A 15,186-nucleotide genomic window follows, 5' to 3' on the forward strand; every position below is an offset into this window, starting at 1 on the left:
AAAAATGGAGAGAGGGGAGAAAAGAAACAGTAGTAAACGCAGTTCTTAAAGTTTAGCATGGAGTAGTGCAGACTGGAAAAAGGATTTTAAAATCACTCCCTGACTATGGTTCCTCTGGTCAAAGAGTCACAGATGTGAAGGGAAAAAGAGTTAATTTGTTACAAAACAGGGTGTTTAAAGTGATCATTTCAACTTAAACCAAAAAGTGTATTCTTCTGTCTCTGTGCTTTATTGGAACAATTCTAGGGGAAGTGTCACATACATGTACAGCTGAAACTTTCAGTTCTTTGAGTGTGTTGACTAGTTAATATTCTGAAGCAGTTCTGAGTATTCAAGACAGGTTAAGTCAGTTTTTAGGGCCAATCATCCAATGAAAGATTAAAAGCATGAATTTCAGAAGTCTCTTGGGAACCTTTTCCAGACACTTTCTACAATGCAAAAATCTTGTTTAATCCAGTGCACTCTCCAATAGTTGAACTGATTAACATAGTTTTTGTACTACTGAGAATACTTATATTTTCAAAGTGCTATTGAAAATCAGGAACAGAATACACTGGCATTTCAGACATGCTTTCAGTGATGTGCTCACAAAGAGGAGAGGTGAGAGACTGGAGGATTTATTTGTGTATTTTCTCATTTAAGCAAAATTCTTTTTTTCATAATCAAGGAGGGAGGCAATAGCTTTTGGCAAAAACATGAAGTGTCTTTGATGGAAATGTTTTTATTTTGTTCTTGAAAATTATGCTGAATTTATGGGCAGGTTAGCACAGTGTTTTATTTGTGTAATGGAATGAATGGAGGAGGGAGGCCTTCGCTCAGATTATTGGCCAGGTTAGGGTTGCTTTGTGCTGCTAAATAGATGTAAAGCAGGTTTACCCAGCTACCAAGGAGAATATATGGACAGTGTAACTGAGCCTTTCCTAATTCTTTCCATCCCTGCCCCTCAAAGTCCCAGTGCAGGATACATAACTAGAACATCCTTGCACTCTGACAACCCCCAATTACTGGAATAGCTCCGTGGCCAGGGAATATATTTCTTAAAGAGTTCAGTATTGTTTCCCAAGCATCCACAATTGCTGATTATTTGCTGTATTTTGACAACTCCTTACCAGAATTGATTTAAATAATACTATAACCACCAGCCCTCCACCTTATCCCACTTTTGTAACAATCAACCAAACACCCTAGCCCAGGGATGGGCAAACTTTTTGGCCCGAGGGCCACATCGGTGTTACAAAACTGTATGGAGGACTGGGTAGGGAAGGCTGTGCCTCGCCAAACAGCCTAGCCCCCGCCCCCTCCCACTTCCCACCCTCTGACTGCCCCCCTCAGAACCCCCAACCCATCCAACCCTCCCTGTCCCCTGACCGTGCCCCCAGGACCCCACCCCCTTTTCAACCCTGACCGCTCCCTGTCCCCTGACTGCCCCGACCCCTGTCCGCACCCACGCACCCTGACCGGCCTCCTGGGACTCCCATGCCTATCCAACCGCCCCATTCCCTGTCTCCTGACTACCCCCCAGGAGTCCCTGCCGCTTATCCAACTCCCCCGCTCCCCGCACCTTTACCATGCCGCTCAGAGTGGCAGGACTGGCAGCCATGCTGCCTGGCTGCAGCCAGCCATGCCGCCGTGCTGCCCAGAGCGCTGGTGGCATGGCGAGCTGAGGCTGCAGGGGAAGGGGAGAACAGGGGAGGGGCCTGGGGCTAGCCTCCCCTGCCGAGAGCTCAGGGGCCAGGCAGGATGGTCCTGTGGGCTGTAGTTTGACCACCTCTGCCCTAGCTAAGAAATGGGCATGCCAAATTTCAGGCCTTGCAAGTTTTACATCCAGCCCAAGAACAGGGTTTTTGATGGAACCCCTGAAGACTCCTTTGGTTCCTGACTGCAGCCAGAAGGAGAAGGGCTGCTTCTTCTACAAACTGTTTTTGTTCTTTCCATCAGTTTAATGGATTGAGTTAGATAGTTCCTAAAATGTAAATAAATTCAACAGAGATACAACAAATATTTTCGTAAATAGGATTGACCTGCTCTTTCCAGCCACTGAAGGAACAGAATGTTTTTATGAAATAAATAATGATTTCTATCAAAAAATTTTCCTGTTAATCAGCTGCCACCAGTATTTCCTGCCATTTTAGCTATTTAGATGTAAATTCTTAATATTCTTTATGAATATGAAAGTGCTAAATGAGAATACTCATAGATTCAATATACTCCGTCATTTTTCTTTTATAAATCACTGAAGTTGTCAAGAGACTCTAGTTATAAAAGAAATCTAGATCAGGAGATATCTGAATTAAAAGGCAAAATTAAACGACAAAATAAAAAGACCTGAAGAAGGGCCTTGTGTAGCTTGAAAACTTGTCTTTTTCACCAACAGAAGTTGATCCCGTAAAAGATCAACTCCTCACCCACCTTGTCTTTCTAAAATAAAAATATTATTTTCCTGCAGAGATTGTGGTGAGAGAAAAGGATCATTTCCTTTGTTGGATGGCTAGATGAATGGTTGCGAGCAAACCTAGAACTCTGAACATAAACATCTTCCTTTTGTCTTTCTAATTTGTTTTCCTCTGTCTGTTCCTCTGCTTTAGTGGTGATGGTAGTGTGTGGGGGGAAGATATGGCACTAAGACCCTTCTCTCATCTCATGATATGCTTTATATTATCATGTTTATATTGTGGTAGCACCTAGAGGCGTCAACCAGGTTTGGGCCTCATTGTGCTAGGCGCTGTACAAACATACTTTAAGGAACTTTAAGAAATATGTCAAATTCAGTATTTTCATAAGTTTTGCAACTATATTAACTGCATTTTAAAGTAAATTAGAAACATACATCAACTTGATACTTTGGGAAGTGATTGGAAATGCTGGTGCAGGGGAGATGGAATCTGATGGCACAGAGAATCAAACATAAATCATAGCATTCCATACACTTATACAAGTCTTGTCATATTAAAGGATCTCAAGGACTCTACCAAATAATGGGGCAAATCCTGTTCTTCTTTGAGTGCTTATTCATGTCAATTCCAAGCAGGTGTGTGCGTGCGTGTGTGCATGGCAGACAGAAGATTTTTCCCCTAGCAGCATCTGTCAGGTTGGTCTGGGCACCCCTTGGAGTCACGTCTTCACGGTGCTCAATATAGAGCCTTGCTGACCTGCCACTCCCTCAGATCATTCTTACTGCCAGTGATGGTTAGCTGGAACATCCCATAGCTCTTGCCTTGGCAAGCGCTGTTAGCAATGTCCATTGTATATAGTTCTCATACATTAGTTAGTGTTAGTTATTAGTAATTGTAGTGTAGATATAGGTAGGTTTTCTTTGGGGGTTCCCCCCGCCAATGCTCCCAGCGCCGTGGTATGCCACAGTCCCCGGGTTTTAAAACCTGTGAGGCCTTTGGCAGGTATATGCCTAAAAGTGACCTGCACACCTTGTGTTTAAGATGCCTAGGGGAGAGTCGCCAGAAAGACCAGTGCAAGATCTGTTGCGAGTTTCACCCTAGGTCTCTGAAAGACAGAGACCAGCGTCTTAAAGTCCTTCTTACGGACGCTGCGCTCCGGCCCCAGTCAGACTCCAGATCATGGGATCCCGCGCATAGCACCTCCTCCTCAGTGCAGAGTATCCCGGCACCGTCTACAGGGGAATTGGTGCCAAGAAAGGACTCATCTCGAGACTCTTGGCACCATCACAACTCCTCCCACGTACAGGCAGCGAGCAGGCACCAGTCGTAATTGCTGGTGCCACAAAAGAAAAGGAGGCCAGAGAGGGGGCGCTCTCACCCAGCCAAGAACAAGGAGCTGGCCGCTGTGAGACCCCAGTCAGGCCACACCACCTCGGCCCTTTCATGTGCTAGGTTGCGTCGACCCCCGCCCTGGTGGCGGCGCAGTTGAGTCCAGACCTTCCCCGTTTGCCAGCCTCACAGAGCCAACAACTACTGCTCCCATCGACTCCTGAGACATTTGTGGCAGCCCAGAACTTGTTACACCATACGGTGCCGTTTTTCCCTCCCAGAAGGGACGAATCACAAGCACTGGGCAGTCCCACGGCACCGTCAAGGGGAAAGCCAGCGATGATGTCGCGGCACTCACCATCCCCAAACCTCCCCAGAGCAGCAACGGCCCAGATGCAGGAGCCACACCGGTCCACTAGCCCATGCCACATACTGTCAGTGCCCCGCAGTGCAGCTCCTCCATAGTCCTCTTCAGAGACCTCCGAGTCAGAGTCTGATCCATTTGTTCAGACAGGAGTATGAGCAGGAGATCAAGGTCGCTGCAGGATCATCATGCTTCCCCGGCACCATAGCCTGCTCAATGGCAACAACTGACGCAGTGGCCCTTCTGGACACCCTGGGCCTTCCACCAAAGCCACGAGCGAAGCCAGGGGTCCCAGTGTAGAGCGGCATCGGTAGCTTCGGTTACCTTTGTACCACCGCCAGCTCTGTTGCCTTTGGGAGTACCAGGAGTGGCTCTGGCGCTTACCGATAGCGGGTTACCACCATACATGGCACTGATGTTGGCTCCCGTGGTACTGTCGCCGATCCCATGGACGCCATCGGCACCAATGCTGATGTCAGCACCAACTCTCCCGGCACTGGCTTCTATAGTCCCAGCACCGAGAGTCACAGCACCATTGGGGTTGACTTCAGCGTCCCAGGAACCACAGGCGCCGCAGGACCCCCGGGGCATGGAGGGAAGGGAACAGCCACTACTTTGGGGGTTTTCTTCCTCTTCCTCACCAGATGAGAATCTGGCGGGCACTGTTATAGCCCCGGCCCTAGAGGACAGCAGCGTTCTGCAGCAGCTTGTGTGGCGGGCTGCCCAGGGCCTGGGCATCCAGGCAGAGGAGTTTTTGGAGGACGCAGATCCCATGGTGGATATCCTCATCCCCTCTGGACCTGCACGCATTGCCCTGTCCCTCATAAAAGCCATCTCTGACACCACAAAGACTTTGTGGCAGACCCCAGCCTCATTGCCCCCTACAGCAAAGCATAATGAGAGACATTATTTTGTGCCATCAAGGGGCTACGAGCACTTATACACCCACCCTTCACCAGATTTCCTGGTAGTGGACGCTGCCAATTAGCACGAGCGCCAAGGCTACCAGGGACCCTCCCCAAAGAATCGGGAGGTGAAAAGACTTAACATCTTTGGAAGAAAGGTCTACTCGACCAGCGGCTTGCAGCTCCGTATTTCTAACCAGCAGGCCATTGTTAGCAGGTACTGGTATAATACTTGCGGAGCAATGGCTAAGTTTATGGAGCTGCTCCTGCAGGACTCCTGTGCTGAGTTTTCCGCTCTGATGGAGGAGGGGAAGCATCTGGTCTCAGGCGGAACTTCCTCTCCACGTCAATGTCAGAGAGCTGAGAGCAGTCCACCTAGCATGCTAGACTTTCTGAGCCCACTTGGCAGAGAGATGTGTATCAGTTATGACAGACAACACCACAGTGATGTTTTATATCAACTGACGGGGGCTGCACGCTCCTCTCCCCTGTGCCAGAAAGCCTTCAGGCTGTGGGACTTTTGTGTGGAGCATTCAATACACCTGCAAGCTTCGTACCTCCCTGGAGTATAGAACGAGTTGGTGGACCATCTCAGCAGGTTGTTCCATGGCCATGAGTGGTCCCTAAGCCCGGATGTCACAAACTTCATCTTCCTGTAAGCAGAGTCAGGATGAGCTCCACCCTGACATCTGGTGGTGAGGTGTGGCAAGTTGTGGAAAAGAACTTCAGGGGCTGATTTCATTTGCATAGGCACACCCACCCCACCTAGAATGAGACCATAGCTGCCCAAATGGTCACTTTGGCTGCTGTGGGATCCCCAGTGTCTCTGTTATTGGGGCAGGAAGAATAAATTTTTATTACCCTGATTATGGGAATCAAGGACAGTGGAACTGTACTTGGCCTTTTATTATGATGGAGGGACTCGCCATCAACTAAGTAGCACTTGCTAGGCAAGGGACATGGGTTCCAAAACTCTGTGAATGGAGAGAGGCTGGGGACAGGTATTAATACTTGCTGGCATTGGTCCCCTGGTGAGGGCCTTACATGCTAATTGCACTTCCTCCTCCCTCCACTGTGGAATATCAGAGCTAATTTTGATTCCATTAGGAGTCTAGTTACAGGCTGCTGAGCTGAATTCACTTTGGCCTAATGGTGCACCAGCACTGAGGCTCCCCTACTACAAGCTGAAATCATAAAGGAGCTAAACTTACTAAGAGCTGAAATCACTGAGTGTTGTGTTAAGTCATGGGGGAGCCTGAAGACATATGGTGGAGCAGTTTGCGGGACGGCAAGCAGAGCGGCTGGTGGAGCAGAGCAGTTTGCAGGATGCGGAGCGGCGGGTGGAGCAGAGCGGAGCGGCTGGTGGAGCAGAGCAGTTTGTTGGATGCCTAGAGCAGCTCATAGAGCGGCTGGTGGAGCAGAGCAGTTTGTTGGATGCCTAGAGCAGCTCATGGGGCGGCTGGCAGAGCGGAGCCCCATGGAGAGGTGGGGCCATCAGCTTTGGACCACGTAAGGTGCCCCTTAACTTCCCCCCCCCCCATTCTCCACCCAGGTTGGGAGGTAAAACTCTGTAGATAAACTTTTAAACTCTGGGGCTGCCCTGACCAGGGACAGAGACTTTTGGGTCGTTGGACTTTTGGGACTTTGGGTGATTTTGGGTTGCTGGACTCAAGAACCAAAGGGAAAGGACATGCCCCAATTTGCCTGGGGTGGGTTTTTTTGGTCATGAATTCTTGAATCCTGTTATGAATCCTGTTGGTGGGGTTTCCCCAACATAATGCCACATTGTTTCTCTCTGTTATTAAAAGGCTTTTCGCTACGCTCAGACTATGTGCTTGCGAGAGGGGAAGTATTGCCTCTTGGAGGCGCCCGGGGGGGTGGTATATATTTGTCCCAGGTCACTGGGTGGGGGCTCGAGCCGGTTTTGCATTGTGTTATTGGAATGGAACCCCTAGATACTGAACCCAGCCCTTGTTGCTGCCAACTCTGACAGGCAGAAGAGTTACATTCCAATGGTAGGGCTTTCCCCAAATAGACCTATTCGCCACACAATGCAACAGGAAGTGCCAGCAGTTTTGCTCCTTCCTGAATCACAGCCTGGGCTCCATCACAGACATGTTCCTGCTCCTTTGGGGAAGCCTATGTGCATTTCTGCCTATCCCTTTCATTCACAAGGTGCTCCTCAAGATACGGAGGGAAGAAGCTTCAGTGGTATTGATAGCTCCAGCCTGGCCCTGCCAACACTGGTACACATCTCTTCTGGAAATGTCCGAGGAAGCCCCAGTCACTTTGCCGCTCTTCCCGGACTTGATAACTCAGGAACACGGACCTCTCCAACGCCCAACCCTTGAGTCGATGCACCTCATGGCGTGGAAGCTCCATGGCTGAACTCGATGGAGCTCTCCTGCTCAGACCTGGTTAGACAAGTCCTCGTTGGCAGTAGGAAACCTTCCATCAGGGCTACCTACCTGGCCAAATGGGAGATTTTCAATCTGGTTGGTGCAACACTGTCCGTCTCCAACGCTTGCCTCCATACCACTTATACTGGACTACCTTCTCCATCTTAAGCAGCAGGGGTTGTCCATGTCGTCAGTAAAGGTTCACTTGGCTGCCATTTTGGCCTTCCATCCAGGCGCAGCGGGCCGGTCGGTTTTTGCCAACCCTATGGTCAGCTGTTTCCTGAAAGGTCTCGACAGGCTACACCCACATGTCCAACAACTAGTCCCAGCCTGGGACCTTAATCTGGTCCTTTCCAAACTGATGGGGCCACCCTTCAAACCACTGGTAACTTGCTCCCTGCTCTATCTCTCGTACAAGGTGGCCTTTCTTAATGTCAGCCAGGAGGGTGTCTGAGCTCAAGGCCCTAGCATCAGAGCCTCCTTACATGGTGTTCTGTAAGGACAAGGTTCAGATTGGGCCACTCCCAGCTTTCCTCCCAAAGGTTGTCTCCTAATTTCACCTCAATCAGGACATCTTCCTCCCAGTGTTCTATCCTAAGCCACACTTGAGCTCCAGAGAGCAGAAGCTTCACTTGTTGGCCGTCCGCAGCGCTCTAGCCTTTTACATTGAAAGAATGAAACCATTCTGGAAGTCCATTCAACTGTTTGTGGCAATGGCAGACATGATGAAAGGTGTTCCAGCCTCCTCTCAACGAATTTTGTTGTGGATCATGTCCTGCATCTGTGAGGGTTATAACCTGGCAGAGGTGCCTGCCCCTCCACTCACAGCACATTCCATTAGGGGAAGGCTTCTTCAGTAGTGTTCCTGGCACAGGTTCCCACTCAGGAAATATGCAGAGCAGTGATGTGGTCCTCTATACATACCTTTACACTGCATTATGCTATCACCCAGCAGGACAGAGACGACGTGGCCTTCGGTAGAGCAGTGCTCCAATCAGTGGACATCTGAACTCTGACCCCGCCTCCGGAATTTAGGCTTGGGAGTCACCTGATTGGAATGGACAGGAACAAGCACTCGAAGAAGAAAAAACAGTTACCTTCTCATAACTCTTGTTCTTCAAGATGTGTTGTTTGTGTCCATTCCAATACCCACTTTCCTGCCCCTCTGTCGGAGTAGCCAGCAAGAAGGAACTGAGGGAGTGGCGGGTCTGCAGGGCTCTATATTGAGTGCCATGGAGGCCCGACTCCAGGGGGAACCCAGGCCAACCTGATGGATGCTGCTAGGGGAAAAATCTTCCGGCTGCCCTTCACACAGCGCACACACACCTGATTGGAATGGACATGAACAACAGTTACGAGAAGGTGAGTAACTGTTTTTTTCCATGACTTTTTTCTGTCATGGAGTCATATATACACAAACACACATTAGAGGAGGTAAATACAGCAAAACGTCTGTGAACTTTAGTTCACATTTTTAAATACATGTGCTTCAAATGTATTCCCACCCCTGTTACGTTCTGTTGCTCTGAATATTCTAGCAAATGAGTTCATAGGTAAGAACGTTCTTGGAAACAGCAAATTTTAAGTAAATATTAGTGAATATTCACTGAATGTGAATTTTAAAGCTCAGATCACAATATAAGGAGGTATAGCTGTAACATTCAGGCACTTGTATTTCTGGCTGAGATAGAGGGCACAGACATTATCGTGTTTCTTCTATATAGACTCGCTTGAATCTCTGGATATTTTTAGAATTGTATGTGTGTACATACCCAAACACACATCTCTTTCTTCCAAAATCCAACAGATAGCCCAGTTGGATGCATTACAATATTTCTGCATTAGTGTTCTAGAAGTTGCCAGGAAAAAACAAGAATTTACACTTAAAGGAGCCCAAAAGTTTTTCTTCACAGTTGTTAGTTCTGTTGTTCAAAGTAGAAGAAAGGAGTTAATGTCTGTGAAACATGCTTTTCTGGCAGACAATATGTAGGCAGTCGTCCTGTCCCCGGCCAGACTATGGGTAATTAGCATTTGCTTGGTGGCAAAAAGTCAGCTCTGAAGCTAATAGGGAAAATTAAAACAGGACATACAACAGACAGTTCCAAAGCAGAGAGCTGGGAGGTACCCAAAGTAAGAGAAAGACAGTACTTTAAAAAGTCTCTGACCCATTGGTCTCTGTTCTGCATAAGAGTATGGTAATGTTAAATTACTGTTCTAATTCTTGTATTAAAGAAGATAGTTTCAAGCACACTGAATAAGTTGAACTTCAAGCTGAATTCTCTACAATTAATTCTTTCTCATTAAAATAACTAAAACAGGCGGATGAAGATTATACAAGAGTGCTGTGAATCATCAAATGATTTAGAAGATAAATGATTACTTCCCTCACTTCATTGTAGACAGGGTTGGACACAGAATATCATACTCACAAGCCAGACTAGATTAAGCACATAGGAATGGCCACACTGACTCAGACCAATGGTCCATCTAGCCCAATATCCTGTCTTCTGTCAGTGGCTGATGCCAGGTGCTTCAAAGGGAATGAACAGAATAGGCAATCATCAGGTGATCCATCTTCTCATCTACTCCCAGCTTCCAGCAAACAGAAGCTAGGAACACTCAGAACATGGTGTTGCATCCCTGCCCATCCTGGCTAATAGCCATTGATGGACCTAACCTCCATGAACTTATCAAGTTCTTTTTTTGAACCCTGTTATAGTTTTGGCCTTCACAACATCCCCTGGCAAAGAGTTCCACAGGTTAACAGTGTGTTGCGTGAATAAATATTTAATTTTGTTTGTTTTAAACCTGCTACCTATTAAATTTCATTGGGTGACCCCTAGTTCCCATGTATGTGGAGTAAATAACATTTCCTTATTCACTGTCTCCACACCAGTCAAGATTTTATAGCTTTCTATCATATCTCCCCTTAGTCATCTCTTTTCCAAGATGAAAAGACCCAGTCTTATTAATCTCTCCTCGTCTCTATGCTGTTCCATCCCCTAATCATTTTTGTTGCCCTTTGTACCTTTTCCAATTCCAATATATCTTTTTTGAGATGGGGCGATCAGATCTACATTCAGTATTCAAGATGTGTGCATACCATTGATTTATATAGAGGCATTGTGACATTTTGTGTATTGGTATCTATCCCTTTCCTGATTGTTCCTAACATTCTGTTAGCTTTTTTTGACTGCCACTGCACATTGAGTGGATGTTTTCAGAGCTCTGTCCACAGTGACTCCCAGATCTCTTTCATGAGTGGTAACAGCTAATTTAGACCCCATCATTTTGTATGTACGGTTGGGATTATGTTTTCCAATGTGCATTACTTTGCATTTATCAACATTGAATTTCATCTGCCATTTTGTTGCCCAGTCACCCAGTTTTGTGAGATTCCTTTGTAACTCTTCACAGTCTGCTTTGAACTTAACTGTCTTGAGTAATTTTGTATCAGCTTCAAATTTTGCCATCTCACTGTATATCTCTTTCTCCAGATCATTTATGAATACTTTGAACAGTACTGGTCCCCGTACAGACGCCTGGTGGATACCATTATTTGCCTGTCTCCATTCTGAAAACTGACCATTTATTTCTACCCTTCATTTCCTATCTTTTAACCAGTTACTGATCCATAAGAGGACCTTCCCTCTTATCCCATGACTGCTTACTTTGCTTAAGGACCTTTGGTGCAAGACTTTGTCAAAGGCTTTCTGAAAGTCTAGGTACACTATATTCACTGCATCACCCTTGTCCACATGTTTGTTGACCCCTCAAAAAATTCTAATAGAGTGGTGAGGCATGATTTCCCTTTACAAAAGCCATGTTGACTCTTCTCCAACAACTCGTGCTCTTCTATGTGCCTGATAATTCTGTTCTTTATTATAGTTTCAATCAATTTGCCTGGTAGTGAAGTTAGACTTACCGAGCTGTAATGGCCTTAGCATAATTGATATAGACAGGCATGTGGGACTTAAACATCTCTGATTGCCATGTAAACTGTCGTTAGCATTTGGTCCCGTGTAAACCAAATTCAGACCTGCTGTTGAGGTGACATTGTCATCACTGTCTTTTTTAAAGATGAACTCGAAAACAAGCAAACTTGAGATCCCTGAACAATAACAAAAATAAGTGAGATTTTTAAAAACACTACATATGTGAGCACACACGTGTTTTGGTAGAATATCTTTTCTGACTGCTCTGAGCTATTCTCATGCATTATGGATTTTTAGCACTCATTTTCGTCTCTGAGCTCACTTGCCCGATCAAATTTATTCATAAAGGTATAATTTATCTGGAAAGATGCCTGAGGCACAGTAAAATTTCAGGCCACATCAGTCTAAGTCCAAAGAAACTGCAGCATCTTCTGCTGCAGAACGGTTTTTATTTTGGTAAAGTGCTGAAGAGACACTAAACCATTAAATGAACTTTTTGAGACACAGGCTGGACATCATGCAGGATGTTGGCACAGATACTCAAAGGTATTTAGGTGCCAAACTCCCAGGAGTCTCTGTGTCTAAAAGGGGGCCAAGAATAGATTCTCTGAGCCAGTGTCAGCAGCACTGTACTGCATGGGTGGAGTTTAGGGAAGACATTGCCCCCCCCTTGCAAACTGCAAGCCTTGGGAAAGCATGGAATTTGCTCCCCCACACATATGTGGCTCCAGTGATGAGCTGCCAAAATCTTAACAACGGGTTCCATCCTCACCCCACGAGGGGGTCGTTGCCCACCCCCGTCCCCCAGGACTCCTGCCCCATCCAACCCACCCTTTGACGCCCCTCCCAGGACCCCTGCCCCATCCACCCCACTCCTCTGTCCCCTGACTGCCCCTAGAACCAGGCAGGAGGGTCTTGTGGGCCACCATAGTGGGTGCCCACCCCGCCCTACCCCTAAGAGCCAGAGGCACCTGCCCGGGGGGCGAGGTGGGGAGTCCCGGAGGTGCTTACCTGGGGCAGCTCCCAGGAAGCATCCGGCAGGGCCCTCTGGCTCCTAGGGGCAGGGGAACATACTGGGGGGGAGCAGGGGGAGCGGCCGCTCCCCCACTGATCACATCAAAAGTGGCGCCTTAGGCGCTGACTCCCTGGGTGCTCTGGGGCTGGAGCACCCATGGGCAAAATTTGGTGGGTGCAGAGCACCCACCGGCAGCTCCCCGCCCCACCCCCGGCCCCAGCTCACCTCACCTCTGCTCCGCCTCCTCCCCTGAATGTGCCACCCCGCTCTGCTTCTCCGCCCACCCCCACCCCCGGCTTTCCGCGAATCAGCTGTTCGGCGGGAAGCTGGGGAGGGCTGAGAAGCAGGTGGCTGCTTCCTGCTCAGGCCGAGGGTGGCGGAGGTGAGCTGGGGTGGGGAGCAGTTCCCCTGAGTGCCCCCCACCCCGGGTTACCTGCTGCGGCGCGGGCGGCCCTCCTCGCGTCCCCCCGCCCCAGCTCACTTCCGCCTCCCTGGGCCTGAGCGGGAAGCCGCGGCCTGCTTCTCAGCTCGCCTCAGCTTCCCGTGCGAACAGCTGATTCGCGGGAAGCCGGGGGGGGCGGGGGCGTTCAGGGGCGGAGGCGGAGCGGAGGTGAGCTGGGGCCGGGGGTGGGGCGGGGAGCTGCCGGTGGGTGCTCTGCACCCACCAAATTTTCCCCTTGGGAGCTCCAGGGCTGGAGCACCCGTGGAGTTGGCACCTAAGGCGCCACTTTTGGCCGGTTAAATTTAGAAGCCCTTTTAGAACCGGTTGTCCCTCACGGAACAACCGGTTCTAAAAGGGCTTCTAAATTTAACAACTGGTGCGAACCAGCTCTAGCTCGCCACTGTGTGGCTCCATTGGCCTGACTGGAGCTGCCCCCCCCCCAATATAGAAGTCAAACTACACCTATGCTGTACTGCTAAATCAAGCAGAACTGGCCCTGGGAGGATCAGGTCAGATGCTCTCCAGTACCCATAGCATATCCCTTGTAGCTGGAGAAGGAGAAAGTGGTAAACACTTGTTTGAACCCCAGAGATCCTTTGCTGCTCATACAACCCCTTGTGTCCATCAGCATGACATACATACACTAGAGCAGAGGACTAGACCAGCACGCAGTCAGTGCAGAGTTGGGAGTTCAAAAAGGGCACCTGTGCAGTCCCTTCCTGAGTTATGCTGTGCTCCTTGGCCAGTATTTAGATCAGTACAAAAGCTGGAGTTCAAAACGATAGATCCTGAGCCTTGTAGCTTTGACCTTGAGGGTACTGTACCACCTGTGCTGAAAGATAAAATGACTATCTTCACATTTGGATGACCTGAGTAAGAGACAACATAGCTGAAATTTAAGAGTGGTGAGGCTCCCAGCGGGAGCTGAATCCATGACGAAAGAGCATTATTGTATCACTTTGATCTTTTGGACAGATCTCTCGTCAGAGGAGTTTTTGTTGTTGATAGCCTGAAAAATGTCTAAATGAAAACAGATGGGTAACAGATCAGGGTCTGCGTTTGAAGCAGTCAGTTCTGGTGGTTAGAGCTATAGTCAAGAACAGGTAAAGGGTTGGAGCTGGTTGTAGCGGTGGGACTGGGCTGAGGGCAGCTGAAACCCAAGGTTGGGCACAGACTGTGGGTCAGAACCAAGATCAGAGTTTGTAGATGCGCCAATTCAGGATGGTAGTCAGAGTCCAAACACAGGGCAAAGGTCAAAGCCTGATAGGAGTCACTCTGGGGTCAGAAGGCAGCTACAGGCCTGGAGTGGGTCTGTGAAAGGGCATGAACAGTCAGAGTAGGGCACAGGAAAGGCTGAAGCAGGCATGAATGAAGCTCAGGCAAGGCCTGGGCAGGAACTGGATCAAGGGCAGGCTGGAAGCCATAGAAGTCTGTGACACTATGAGAAAGCAGGAGGGTTCCTGGTCAAGAAATGCTGTTGTGCAGACTAACTTGCAGCTCTGGCATGGTCAGAGACATACCAGTGCCTGGGGGTCATCTGATCCAGGTCTTACCCAGGGATAGGCTGCTGAAGTACACTTGAGTGCTGAGTTGCAGCAGGCTCTGCTTGAAGGATGAGTCAGTTGCAGCATGCCTGAATAATAAGTCACTGCAGATCTGTTAGGAGTGCAAGTCATGGCTGCTTAGTGAGCAGCCCCAGTCTGGCTACAGGTTTCCCATCCATTGTGTATCCTAATCCACATAGGGCATTAGTAAAATGTGAATTCTTGGTCATGAATAAGTTTATAACACCTCCTATATCTATTTAGAACCTTTATATAAACCTCCACCTCTCCTGCTTCCACAGTCTTGTACTAAAATTGTCAGAAGGTGAGTACACTGCTGCCTGTTTTTTAAGTTAAAGGTTAAAATAATATGTAAGTTACCCTGTTCTGCACCAGTTACTGTTTTGTTATGCTTTGTCTTTAGCTATGTTTATTATACCAATGAATGTGCAGTACTGTAAAGGAAGTCAAACAAAAAATCCCACTGTTAGTTCACTCTTACTCCTATCCCAGACACCCTGACTCCATGTATGACAGATTGAGATAGGTCCATATCAAATTAGGAACTCTATTCTTTATTATGTTGTCAGAGGCCATGTCTGCCCTCTAGTGCTCCCTTCTGGCCAAATATGGTTCTGGTGAGGCTATACTCAGTTTTCCATTTACTCAGGAACCCTTAAAAAGTTCACATTGCCAAGATATTTAAAACATTCCTCGTCTGGGGTCCAATTTATTAAGTCCTACACAAAACCTTACAAAAGAAAACTCACAAGGGCTTCCTCCTAGTTTCTACTGAGCTGACTCCCCAGGATCTGTCTTCCTTCTCTCCCAGCACCTCTTGCCTAGGGCTTGGCCTTCTC

This window comes from Caretta caretta, chromosome 1 (genome assembly GCF_965140235.1).
Source record: "Caretta caretta isolate rCarCar2 chromosome 1, rCarCar1.hap1, whole genome shotgun sequence".
Classification (NCBI taxonomy): domain Eukaryota; kingdom Metazoa; phylum Chordata; order Testudines; family Cheloniidae; genus Caretta; species Caretta caretta.